Below are 13,451 nucleotides of genomic sequence, written 5' to 3' on the forward strand. Positions count from 1 at the left end.
CACTCAGATGACTAAAGTCTAAACTGGCAGAAGCCTTATTGGCAAGGGCGGTGGAGAAGGGAAGGGATTTTAGAAGAGATTTAGGATAGGACTTATGATTAATTAGAGGAAGGTAGGGATATTTATAACTAGAATCTGGATTTGGTGACTAATTAAGAAAGGGTGGAAGATTACAGGAGTGACCTAGCATGACAGGTCCCTCGTACAAGTGATGACACTATTACTAAGGTAGAGAAAGGAACAAGAGTTCCTTGGTGAGAAAAGGTGGGTTTTTCTGTTCAGTTTGTTGTTAATGTTATTGTTAATTTCAATTGTATTCCAGATTAAAAAACTAGTATATTCTCATGGTAACAAGCAAAGTAATGCAAAGATACAAGATGATCAAGTTAATAATCTTTCCTTCTTTATATAGAGAATGATACATATAAAGGACAGATAAGATGTAAAAGATCTCCCACAGTGTAAAAAAGAGACAACCACCGAGGGAGCTGGGAAATATGCAAATAACCATGGTGTCTAACTTGGTAAGCATCTCCAAGAAGGAATTTTACAGGACCACCGATTTTTTTAAACCTACTTTTAACTCCTCACTAACAATTTAAAATATCTTTATAAGAACAGAAAGTTCAGCAAAGCAACAGCTTGAGAAACACACTTCCTACCTCTGTGTGCTTATGCTTATTTGTCCTGATTAAGCCACTAGAAATTCATAAGATTATTAAAATCTGCCCATCATGGTGGCACATGCCTGCAGTTCCAGCACTCAGGAGCAAGCAAGGGCAAGAGGATTGCTCCAGGCTCCAGGCAGCCTGATTTACATAATAAGTCCTTGCCTCAAAAGATTGGCTAGTGTGCTCCTGTTTGCAAAGTATTAATTATCATCTTGTCATCATCATCATCATGATGTCTCCCCTTTGACAACCTCCTACTGTCTGTCTACTTGGAACACTGAGGGACCAATATATGTGGCCTTTTACATAGCATTTGAGTACGTGTATGCATATGTAGAAAGTACGTGATGTTGATAGTGGATATTTTCTTTTTTTCAAGATTTGCATTATTATTATTTATGTGCCTGTGTGGGAGTATGTGCATGTGAACGTAGGGGGCCAGCCACAGAGGCCTGAGCTGTAGCTTCCCTGCTGGAGGTACAGGCAACGAGTACTGAGAACTGAATCCCGATGGTCTGCAAAAGCAGCCAAGTGCCTTCATTGCCAAGCCATCTCTCTAGCCCCAATCATGGATATTTTCTTACAAAAAGTGAAACGATTTATTTTACACACACATGTAAAGTACCCTGCAACTTGATTTCCTCAGCTGATCATACTGTAGTGAATGTACAGTAGGTTTTGGTATATCAGGTTAACCCACACTTCTCTGTGGGATACAGCTTTTTGCCTACCTTTTTTTTTTTCAACCTAGCTGTATTACATTTTACATGACATTCCTGAGAATGATATATATTTGGTTTGTGATTTTTTTAAAATTTAGCCTACCAATCTCTGTATTTTAACTGGGCCATTTATATTTTAGGCATAAAATCTTATTAGTGTCCCTAAGATTGCTGTGATTAGAGAGCCATGGGACAGTTCTGGAGTGGGCAGTTGTCAGATCCTCTGCAGAAGGATTTTTCTTTGCCTGGTCCAGCTTAGATTTACGACTCACTGTGCTGGCTTTGGTGGGGTAGCCATGGGGGTTCTATGGTTTGCAGCAGCTTAATTCCAATCTCTGTCTTGTCTTCACAGGGCCATTTTCCTCTGCATCAGTCTCCACATGCCATTCCCTGTCTCTATAAATTTCTTTGGATTTCAACCTTCCAATTTCTTAGGAGAAAATTGGCATTTTTAGATTTAGGACTCACCCTAATGGCTTTTCAAAAATCTGTGTGTGTGTGTGTGTGTGTGTGTGTGTGTGTGTGTGTGTGTGTGTTGCCTGCATACACATGTACATGTATATATACATCTCATGTGGGCCTGGTATCAATGGAAGTCAGAAGAGGGTATCAGATCTCTTGGAACTGGAATTAAAGATGGTTGGAAGCTGCCATGTGGGTGCTGGGAACTGAACCTGGGTCCTCTGCAAGAGCAGCAAGTGCTCTTAAACCACAATGCCTTTTCTCCAGCTCACTGATGGCTTCTTTGTACATTGACTCTATTGATATAAAAGGTCACTTAAAGGTTCTGAGGTTGAGGACTTCAATGTACATTTTTGGAGAACAAAACTCACAATTGTAGCCTGGAGTCTGACATTTTAGTACTTGTCTTCTGTTTGTTTCTGATGTTTCTCTTTCTACTTCCTTATTTTTTCTGTGGCTTTTTAGTTTTATGTTTACAGGGTCTCACTAGGTGACCCAGGCTGGTCTTACACTTGAAATCCTTCTGCATAACTCACTATATATATCAACTCACTATATCTATCCTATTTATGATATTTTAAATTTTAACTTAAAATCAATTACTGTTGCGTGTACGTGGTGGTGGTGGGGTGGTGCTCTGAAGGTACGTGCAAGCCACAGAACAGAAGTGGAGGTGAGAGAACGACGTTTTCCAGAGGTGGTGGTCAGATGTCATGGCTACTTTCCACCTCATTCCCTTAGACAGACTCACAGAACCTAAAGCTAGGCCAGGGGCCACTAGGTCCCAGCAACTCTCTTTTGAGCACGCACAGCACCGGGACTGTAGGGACTGGCCTCATACAGGGGTGATTTGAACTCATGTCCTCATGCTGTGTCACTACCTCTTCTGCAGACAGAGCCATCTCCTTAGCCCCTAGGGTCCGTTAGTTGTTCTTATCTGTTGTTTTCTATCTGTTCCCGGATCCTGTCCGGAACATCACATTGCATTTAGTCATCCTGCTTCCTTGACTCCTCTGGATTCTGACTCCTTTTCACTCACTTATTTTTAAAACCTTGATGTTTTTTGGTGACTACTTGTCAGTTTTGTAAAATAATGGAATCTATGTGGTACATTTGTCATGATTAAACTGAGTTATGGACTTGGGGGAGACTACAGAAGTAGACAAATTTTCACCATGTTGTATCACAGATACTGAGTTTCAAAATGGCGTACCAGTCAGTGTTGATCTTTATAACCTGGCTGAGGTAGTGTTTGTTAGACTTTATTGTCCTCACAATAAAGTTACTCTTGCCCCCTTTTCTATACTAGACTTTTGGAAGTCAGTATGTATGCCCAAATTGAAAGAATAGAGTTACGCTTCACTTCTTTGAGGGAGGAGGATCTATAGATAGTATTAGAATAGGCCATTTGTCTCTTCTCCCTCATGAATGTGTGTTGGTCTGTTTACCATTTGTTTGTTCAGCGTAACAGTCCTTTATGTGTAGCGGCATGGACTCATGGGTATGTATTTTATAGTTTGGGTTATAATTTAACACCTCTTCATTTTCTCACTTAGATTGTTCTAGTTTGGCCATGGAAGAAGCTTGTAGCCTGTTCTCAGTTCTTTTCATTTGTTTAGGGTGCAGTTTCCTACATTTGGGCATAGCTCTAAGGTCATCGTGCATTATGCTGTGTTTTGATGGGTCATTTGCTTCAGCACTTGACAAACGGACTACTTTATTCTGTCTCTCATGGCTTCGAATGAGAAATGTAGTCTCATTCAGACTGGGGCTCTCTGTAGGTGATGCGTTTTTGTCTTTGAGTCACTTCAAGACTTTTTCTATGTCTTTGTTTTTTGTTTTACAAAGATACATTGTAATGTGGCTTGGCATGTATTTCTCTGTAATAAAGCCTTTATTTAAGAAGACATTTATTCCAAAAAAAAAAAAAAAAAAGCCACCGGGCGTGGTGGCGCAAGCCTTTAATCCCAGCACTTGGGAGGCAGAGGCAGGCGGATTTCTGAGTTCGAGGCCAGCCTGGTCTACAGAGTGAGTTCCAGGACAGCCAGGGCTATACAGAGAAACCCTGTCTCAAAAAAACAAAAAAAAAAGACATTTATTTATTTATTTACTTATTTACTTATTATTTGGAGATAGAGTATTGCTATGTAGCCTAATGCTAGTTGGCCTGGACCTCACAGGTATCTGCCTGCATGAGCTACTATGCCCAGCCTAGATTTGTATTTATCCATATATCTTTGAGGTAGGGTCTATCCTTGAACTAGGATAGGTCTATCCTTGAACTGGGCCTTACAGTTTGTTACCTAAGTTGGAATCCAGCCAGTCCAGCAAGCCCAGCAATGTTCCTGTCTCTGGCTGCCTCAGAGCTGGGAATATAGGTGTGCATACAATGCCTAACTAGTTATATGGGTGCCTGGATCCAAATTCCAGGCCTTATGACTGTGTAGCAGGCACTCTTACCAACTGACCCATGTCTCCAGCCTCTGTTTGCTGTTTCTGTTTTTTGAGACAAGGTCTAATGTGACCCCATGCCGACTTCACACTCCACTGTGAAGCCAAGGATGACTTTGAACTCCCTGCTCCTGCTCCCCTTCCTTCGTGAGTGCTGGGGTGTGTACCACCATCACCAGTAATATCTATCATGCTGCGGATCAAATCCATGGCTTTTCTGTGTGCTAGGCAAGCAGTCAATCAACTGAACCACATCTGCAGCCTAGTAACTAACTCTATAATAGTTGTCTACTGTATTCTAGGTGAAGACATCAACTTAAAAATAAAATTATCAAGAGAAAGGATATTTACTGTAGCAATATTATCACTAGCAAAGTTTGAAACAAACTATAAATAATGTGTTATTAATTTGGGCATTCCCTCAGTGATGCAGGCTTAGTTAATTACATTCCTTAATTCACAGCATATTATTATTCACCTTCAGTTTCCTCTGGCCACAAACATATTTGCACATGTGTGCTTAAGGTGCTCTGGGAGAATTGTCCTAGTGTATAAGGGATGGATATGTATTTTAAACTTTAGTGAATATTAAATATTACCAGATGGTTTTTCTAAAAGGTTACAGATGCTCACATTTCTATCAATAGTGTACAAAAGTGTCTATTTCCATGAATTTTTCACCAGTACCAGATATTGTGATTTTCATTAATTTTGTGTGAAGTATCACATTAATGTTTTATTTGTATTTCCTTAGTAGAACAGAATTTTGCATTTATGGCAACTTGACTTTCTTCTGTAAATTGCCTTGTTTGGAACTGAGTAATGAACATATTGAATTCAATGTAAGGACTGTGAGTGAAAAATCAAGGGCTTCCGAAAAGAAGTTTGTGGGAGGATGGGCCAGGGAAATCCTGGCTGCTGAAGAGACTAGAGCCATTAAAGGGGGAGGGGGCCACTTCAAACTGTGACAATAGACAGAAGCCTCCAGGGTGGAAAGGCTTAACTCGTTTGAAATACTGACTGCAGACATCCTGGCTCTTCTGGTCTGCTACTAATCAGGTCAGGCTGAACACTGACTATATTAACGTCAGGGATGTGTCCCCAGACCTAGGTGTGGTATTATAAATTCTGGTGATAAATCACGTCTGATTTATTATATGACCATCTTCTGTGATCATATGATGGCTAACATTCTAAGTTATCATTGAGCAACCTCGGGAAATTGGCAGTGCAGCTACTGCAACAATTTGTATAGAATCAGTACAAGTCTGCTGTCTCCACTAAAGAATGTGGAGCCACTGTAGGGAAGTGGGAATGGCAGTCACAGGTGAGGAAAACGACCGATTTTCTTCTTCTAGGTGGTTCTGATATTACAAGCATGCCAGAACAGATTGGTAAAAGGTAAACTGTGCAAAAATGGTAATTTGTCTTTGCTAAAGCTTCCGAGGGCTTGTTAATAAAGAAGGAAAGGAGAGAGGGGGAGTGGGTGCCTTGCTAAGAGAGTTCTGGAGGGTCCACTGTTTACAAAAATAAACCAGGGCTGGGAACTCCGTTACAGGGCCCCTCCCCCAGGCCTGAGCTGCTTTTGATGATTAAGAACAATGTGCTAGTGGCTGGCTCCCCTCCCCCACAAGACATGGAAAATGGGGTTTGGGTGGGGGGACCAAAGTCTGGACCTCTGCAAGAGCAGCCACTGCTCTTAACTGCTGAGCCATCTCTCCAGCCTAGCCTAGAGCTAATTTTTAAATTATTATTTTTTAAATTAGAGAAATGTCTGGGGGATTTGTTGGGAAGAAGACAGGGGTTTCACCATGGGAGGGAAGAGGATGAGAGTCATGAAGTTGAAAATGACACGTATGCAATGACTACGCATCTGAAGCTGTCAACACGTGAACTAGATATATATGGTAATGTTAGCTTTGGTGCTGTGTTTGAAACTAAAGATGAGAGACCTTAGCAAGTCAGCACAGACTGACAGAGCAGATTCAGGTAGCTCTTCTAACAAGGTATTGGCTGCCCTCCCCAGTTCTCTGGGAAGGAAGCAAGGGGATTAGGTCTGTCTAATAAGGGAGAGAAGTATGAGTGATGAAGTCACTCCAATGCTTCCCCACTAACAAAGACTGTGTGTGGGCTCAGAATACTTGGCACATAGTGGAGGTGCTCAATAAATATCTGAATTTAAACTATTTACTCATTTAGTCTCTGCAATAACCGTATGAGCTACGTATTTTTTACCCACATTCTACAGATTAGAATCCTGACACTTACATTATCTCCCTTCTGAGTTCCAGGAATGCATACACAGCTTATCCTCCGAGAGAGGAGAGTCCGGGTCTTGAGATGGGAGAGGAGGGAGACAGTGGGGAAGAAGGCTTCAGCTCATTCTCCTCATTAAGGTGTTTTAGAGTCCTTTCCAGGACTTGGAAGTTAACATTTGCAACTGGATAATTCTTTGTAGAGGGAGCTAGCTTGGGCTGTGAGTGTTTCAGGATGTCTCTAAAATGCCCACTTCATGTTTTGACAACCAAAATGTCTCCAAACATTGCCAAGGGTTAAACTCTCCCCTGATTGGGAACTACTGCCTTAGACACTGATAAGACAGGGACAGGATTGCCCAGGAGCCAACCTCTAAGGGAGTATCTCTTCTCCAATTTTTACCTATAGAGTTAGTGACCATCAGCCTGATGTGAGCACAAATTGGTCTTGGCCATATTCCTGTGTTATGAATATGAAGAAGCCATGTTCTTCTCACTCCATTAAAACGTGGGTATTTTTTCCCCTAACCATATGCTGATGCACATTGTAATGCCAGCACTTGGGATATAGAAATAGAAGGATTGCAATTTCAAGGCTAGCCTGGGCTACATAATGAGTTCGAAGTCAGTTTGGGTTACATATGGACCCTGTCTGAAACCTTCTCCTAGCCTACCACAGTCATCTTGGTGTGAAGGCAGAGCTCCGTGAGCTCGGGAGCTGAAGTCAATTACTATGCTGGAAGTTTCTGGTAAAATCCAGCTTCCTTCTGCTCCTAAACTTTACCTTAGGCCCTGAGGCTCACTGGCTCTGTCCCCACATCTCTGCTTCCTTGTCATGAGTCTTGTCTGTCTTACGTAGATGACAATCATTTTTGTGGAATTTAAAAAACAGTGCAGTCGTGTCACTCAGAATGCAAACCTCCTGCCTTACCTCTACCCTAGTTTTTCTCAGGCAAACAGGGATCATAACACCCGGGAATGGAAGCTTCCAGACTGAGAAAAACAACCAACGCCCACCCACCCCACAAAAGCCAGAATGTTCTATTAAATTTCAATATAAGTAGGTCCCAATTGCTACAAATATTTTTTGGTAAAAACTTATACATCATTAATCTGAACTTCAAACTTAGCTGAGTGCTCTGTATTTTATCTGGCAATCCTACTAGAGACCTTATCAGAAAACTGCTTCATCCTGCCCAGAGAGAATCCTACTTGGTAGGTCTGGATGGGGCCTAACAGTTTGTTTATGGTGGTTTGGGGACCACACTCTTGAGAGCCACTGGCATATAGCATAAACAGAAAGATAAGGGCGTTGCTTCCTTCAAAGCATCAAAGCCAAAGAGAAGAAAGTCAAAGAGAAAACTTGAAGCAGTGGGCTTGTTTTTTAAGTACTGACTTCCCCACCAGATGCCATGAGGAATCCATGCCCAAAGATGTGTGAATTTCCATGCTTTTAGACTATTTGTAGTGCCAGAGTTCGAGGCCGGGCCACGCACATGCTGGACAAGCACCTTTCCCAGAACAACAATCCCCAACTCAGGCTGTACATTGCTCTCCCTCGGTAACCATGGGGCTGGCTAGTCCGAACTATGGATTTTAAACATAGCTACAAAGGACGCTGAGAGTCACTTGAGGAGGTGGTTCTTATTATTTACCAAAGCCTAGTGCAGAATGCCTCAGTTTATAATCTGAAGAGCTAGGTGATCTTTCTTTTCCTTCTTCTATTCCCTCCCTATCTCATTTCCCTCCATCTGTCTTTTCTTGAGCACTTTTTTTTTTTTTTTTTTTTTTTTTTTTGCTGATTACAAAAGTAAAACATGCCCATTCGATTTCAAACAAGCATTATAGCAAGTTACACTTTGAAAGCGAACTCCTCTGTAATGACTGCCCTGAGAATAGCTCCATGGACTGCTGCATATTTATATGAAGTCTCTTTACATAATCCCAGCATGTATAGTGTTATTTATTTTATTAAATAAAAATTTGAGCACACTGAACATACTGTTCCGATTTTTTTTTAAATTACTACAGAATTTGGACATCTTCCAATACCAGTGCATATGGATCTAATTTTTTTAAAAGATTTGTTTTTTAAATTTGTATGTGTATGTGTGAGTGCCTGAGTATATGAATCTGTACCGTGTGTGTGTGGTGCTCACAGAGACAGGAGAGGGTGGGTATCAGACCCCCCTGGGACTAGCATTACATGCAATTGTAAACTTCTGCATGGTTACTGGGCACCAAACTCTGGTTCTCTGCAAGTTCAGCCACTGCTCAACTGCTGAGCCATGTCTCCAACCCACATCTAATTTTTAAATTAAAATATTTTTAAAAAGTCAAGGGGCTAACACAGTGGTTAAGAGCACTGGCTGGGGCTGGAGAGATGGCTCACCACTTTAGAGCACTGACTGTTCTTTCAGAGGTCCTGAGTTCAATTCCCAGCACCCACGTGGTGGTTCACAACCATCTGTAATGCGATCTGATGCCCTCTTCTGGGGTGTCTGAAGACAGCTACAGTGTCCTCACATACAGAAAATAAATAAATCAATCTTTTTTTTTTTTTTTTTTTTTTTTTTTAAGAGCACTGACTGTTCTTCCAGAGGACCTGGGTTGAATCCCAATGCCCATATGGCAGCTCACAATCGTGTAACTTCAGTTCCAGGGGAGCCAACACCTTCACCCAGACACAGATTCAGGCAAAACACTGATATACATAAGATAAAAATAAATAAATCATTAAAAACAAACAAACAAACCAGTGCCCCCTGCCCTAGCCTTCTGACTGTCCTTGCCTCTACACTTACCCAACTGGCTAATATATTTTCTCCTTTCTTCTCCTAAGTCCCACATCTATTTTTGGGACAAGGTTTCTCTGTGTGCCCTTAGCTGTCCTAGAACTCGCCATGTAGACCAGGCTGGCCTGGAACGAACAGAGATCCACTGCCTTTGTTTCCCAAGATCAAAAGTGTATGCCCCGACCCTGGCCTTTCTTTTTCTTTAAACACACTGCAGGAATAGAACCCAGTGTGCCCTGTATGCTAGGTAAACTCTATAGCCCTGAGCCATACTCTCTATCCTTTCCTGGCTTTTTCTCTCTTGCAACTTGTTTACTGAAGAAACCGGGCAGCTTGGCCTATATGGTCTGTAAGCCTGGGTATTGTTGATTGTGTCTCTGGAGATACCATTTCCTACAAAAAAAGAAACCAGGCCTTTTTAGAGAAGTGATTTCAGGTCTATGCCAGGAAATGTATAAAATGGACCTGAATTTTCTTGAAATATTTTTTTTATTTTTTAAAGATTTATTTATTTTATGAGGACACTGTAGCTGTCTTCAGACACACACCAGAAGAGGGCACCAGATCCCATTACAGATGGCTGTGAGCCACCAAGAGGTTGCTGGGAATTGAACTCAGGACCTCTGGAAGAGCAGTCAGTGCTCTTACCCGCTGAGCCATCTCTCCAGCCCCTTCTTTAATTTTTTTTTCTTTCTTTTTTTTTTTTGTTTTTTTTTTGTTTTTTTTGTTTTTGTTTTTTCAAGACAGGGTTTCTCTGTATAGCCCTGGCTGTCCTGGAACTCACTTTGTAGACCAGGTTAAATATTTTTAAAATTTTATTATTTATTATTTATTATTGTGTGTGTACATGATGCATATATGTGAGCATACAGGTCATGTGGCACTTGTGGAGGTCAGGGGACAGCTTTGTGTAATTGGTTCTTTGCATGGCTTTGAGATCAAGCTCAGGTGATATTTGTTTTCTCTTGGCAGAAGGCACATGATGTTTATTGTCTCTCTGTGGTATTAGTAGCCATTTGTTGCTTAAAGCCTAGATCCATTTATTTATTAAGGGTTGTAGAATGGTGACATTTGGATTCTATTATTCTTCATCTGTTTTCTAGGATAAAGAAAAACATCTCCTCTCCTATTATTTGGTTGACCAATGGTATAGTTTGTTAAGGGAAAGCAATGTAAATGTTTGCTTTTTCTCATTAATTTTTTTCAAAGCAGTTATTTGTTTTATTCCTATTTTTAAAATGTCAGCAACTAAAAAAAAAAAAGTCTCCACAAACTCAGAAATTGAACCAAATTGATGCTTCAGGCCCATTTTATACATTTCCTGGCATAGACCTGAAATCACTTCTCTAAAAAGGCCTGGTTTCTTTTTTTGTAGGAAATGGTGTCTCAAGGCCACAAGGTCTGGATGCTAGCAGCAATACTCACAGGTACTGAGTTCATCAGCGTTTCAAACCTTTTAAGGAAAAACTGGACAGGAGATACTGATGTGTTGATATTTCAAAGTCCTGTCTTCAGGGGTTTTCTTAGCTGTCTCACCTCTGAATCTCCTTTCTTTCATCCTTGAGAACCCACAAGTACAAGAGATAATAGGCTTAAATTATCATATTATTATGCACTAGCTTTATATGCCATGCCATACACAACTGTCTCTGAGCGGAATATTAATGCTTCCACTGCTAACAGAATGGTGAAAACAGAGAACCTGTTTACACCCTCTCTGCTCCAGCACTCCATTGGCATTATTATAAACTACACTTTTATACTGACAGTCATCATTGAACAGCAATTATACATGGATCTATGTGCATTTATTTAGTTAGTTTATCGAATGGACACAAACCGTCCTTTTGTGGATGTTTTTTCCAGCTGTTTTTATTTTTCTAGAGTCTATTCTGTAGCAGCTTGTTAGGAAGGGAGCCACAAGAATAGAGTGAGTGTAGGTTGACAAGTTTGGAGACTCAGGATGTCGTTTAAAAAAAACTGCACCAAAGACGGGGTGTCATAAACAGCAGAAATATATTTCACAGTCCTGGAAGGTAGAGGCCCAAGGTCAGGTGTTGGCAGCTTCGATTCCTCTGAGGCATCTATCCTTGGTTGACAGAGGCTGCCTTGGTCATTCACGACACAGCCTTTCCCCTGCTATCTTTTGGCTATTTATTGTTAGAGACTGGATTTTGTTGTGTAGCTCAGGCTAGCCTTGAAATTTCAACTGTATGCTGCCACGACATGCCTTTGGTGTCTTTATGTGAACAAATCACCTCTTTTAAAATTTGTTTTGACAATACTGGGAATGTAGCCTTTGACTGAGCAAATGCCTGTCTAGTGCTGCAGGACCGAGCTTCTAAGAGGCTGCTGACTGACTGCCTCTTAGGGACTGCAGTCAGAGGGAAGGGCTTTGCCTTCAGATAGTCACCCATTCTCAAGTACCAGGGCCTAGGTCTTCAACATGGGAACTTTTTTGTTTGGTGAGAGGATGCAATTCAGCTCATAACACTCTGGCTACAAATAAAAATTGTTACTTTTTAAAAACCTATGTGTCGGGCTGGAGAGATGGCTCAGTGGTTAAGAGAGCTGACTGCTTTTCTGAAGGTCCTGAGTTCAAATCCCAGCAACCACATGATGGCTCACAACCACCTGTAATGAGATCTGACACCCTCTTCTGGTGTGTCTGAAGACAGCGACAGTATACTTATCTATAATAATAAATAAATCTTTAAAAAAAACCTCTGTGTCAGTCATTTTCTATATTCTTTGATAATTTCAAGCATGTATGTAATGTATTGGGTCATTTTCATCCCCTGTTACCCCTCCCACCCCTTCCCACTGAACCCTTTCTTCTAACCGTTGAGTTGCCCTCTATGTTCATGACTTTTGTTTAGTGTCTGTGACCCACTGAGGTTAATTGGGGTTGTGTGAGCATGGGTGTGGTTATTTACTTTATTATGAGTGACATCACAGAAGCAACCATTAACTGCCAACAGATCCTGAGACTCCAAGTCAGAAATTTGACTGCTTCGGTTATGTTGGGTTTTTTTTTTTCCTATATCTCATGAAAATGCTGTTTTGCTGGGATTTGAACTCAGGACCATGTGGTTGCTGGGATTTGAACTCAGGACCTTCAGAAGAGCAGTCAGCTCTCTTAACCACTGAGCCATCTCTCCAGCCCGACACATAGGTTTTTAAAAAGTAACAATTTTTATTTGTAGCCAGAGTGTTTCTTCCAGTATAAAATATCATTGTCAACACATCTGATAACTGGTTGTTTGTCTTTCATGTGTTCCCCTCCACCAGTAGGAAATCTCGTACTAAAAATCTAATACTTTAGGCAGAGACAGGGGAATCTCTATGAGTTCGAGGCCAGCCTGGATTACAGACCGAGTTCCAGGACAGCCAGAGCTACACAGAGAAACCCTGTCTCAAAAACCAAAAATATAAAATAAAATAAAAATGAAGTGGAATACTTTTGCTATATATCAGTATTGGTCATTTCTTTATAGCTGCTTTTAAAATATGTTGTTTTAAGTTGTTATTCCAAGTTATTTCAGAATAAGCTTTCTCTCCAACCCCCCCTCTTCCTTTTCCCTTTTGCCTTTTGCTCTGGCCCATAGATTACAGATCTATGTGAGACACACTGTGGTTGCTGGGATTTGAACTCATGACCTCCGGAAGAGCAGTCAGTGCTCTTAACCTCGGAGCCATCTCACCAGCCCTCAGGGAAGCTTTCTTGTAGCCTTCTTAACCTTTTAATTTTATTTGTTTGAGTCATGGTTATTTTATTGTTCAGGTTGTCCTGAAACTCACCATATCGTCCAGGCTGGCATGAAACGTGTGTTGAACCTTCAGCCTAAGCCTCCCAAGTGCTGAAATTGCAAGCCTGAGCCACCACCCCATCTCTGTTCTCACTTTTATGGGTGTTTTACTAGCTTTTGCTTCCTCCTCTTAGACAGGCTTTTCCCCTTCCCATTGATTTTCTATGTTCCTCTAGTCTCTATCCTGCTCTTGTGCAAGGACTATACATATACACACAGACACACACAGACACAAACACACACACACACACACACACACACATATATATATATATATATATATGCA

At 41.1% G+C, this 13,451-nt stretch overlaps 1 protein-coding gene and 1 non-coding gene across 2 annotated transcripts in view; both read left to right on the forward strand.

Annotated features, from left to right (window-relative positions):
- Positions 1-13,451, forward strand: part of Snx12 (sorting nexin 12) — a 127,407-nt gene that overhangs the window by 75,069 nt on the left and 38,887 nt on the right. The window lies entirely within an intron of this gene.
- On the forward strand, positions 5,327-5,446 carry LOC115030150 (small nucleolar RNA SNORA72). Its single transcript, XR_003835775.1, has one exon. It is a non-coding gene; the product is annotated as a small nucleolar RNA SNORA72 (small nucleolar RNA).

Source organism: Mus caroli, unplaced genomic scaffold (assembly GCF_978045245.1).
Source record: "Mus caroli unplaced genomic scaffold, Mus_caroli_1 scaffold_5, whole genome shotgun sequence".
Taxonomy (NCBI): Eukaryota; Metazoa; Chordata; class Mammalia; order Rodentia; family Muridae; genus Mus; species Mus caroli.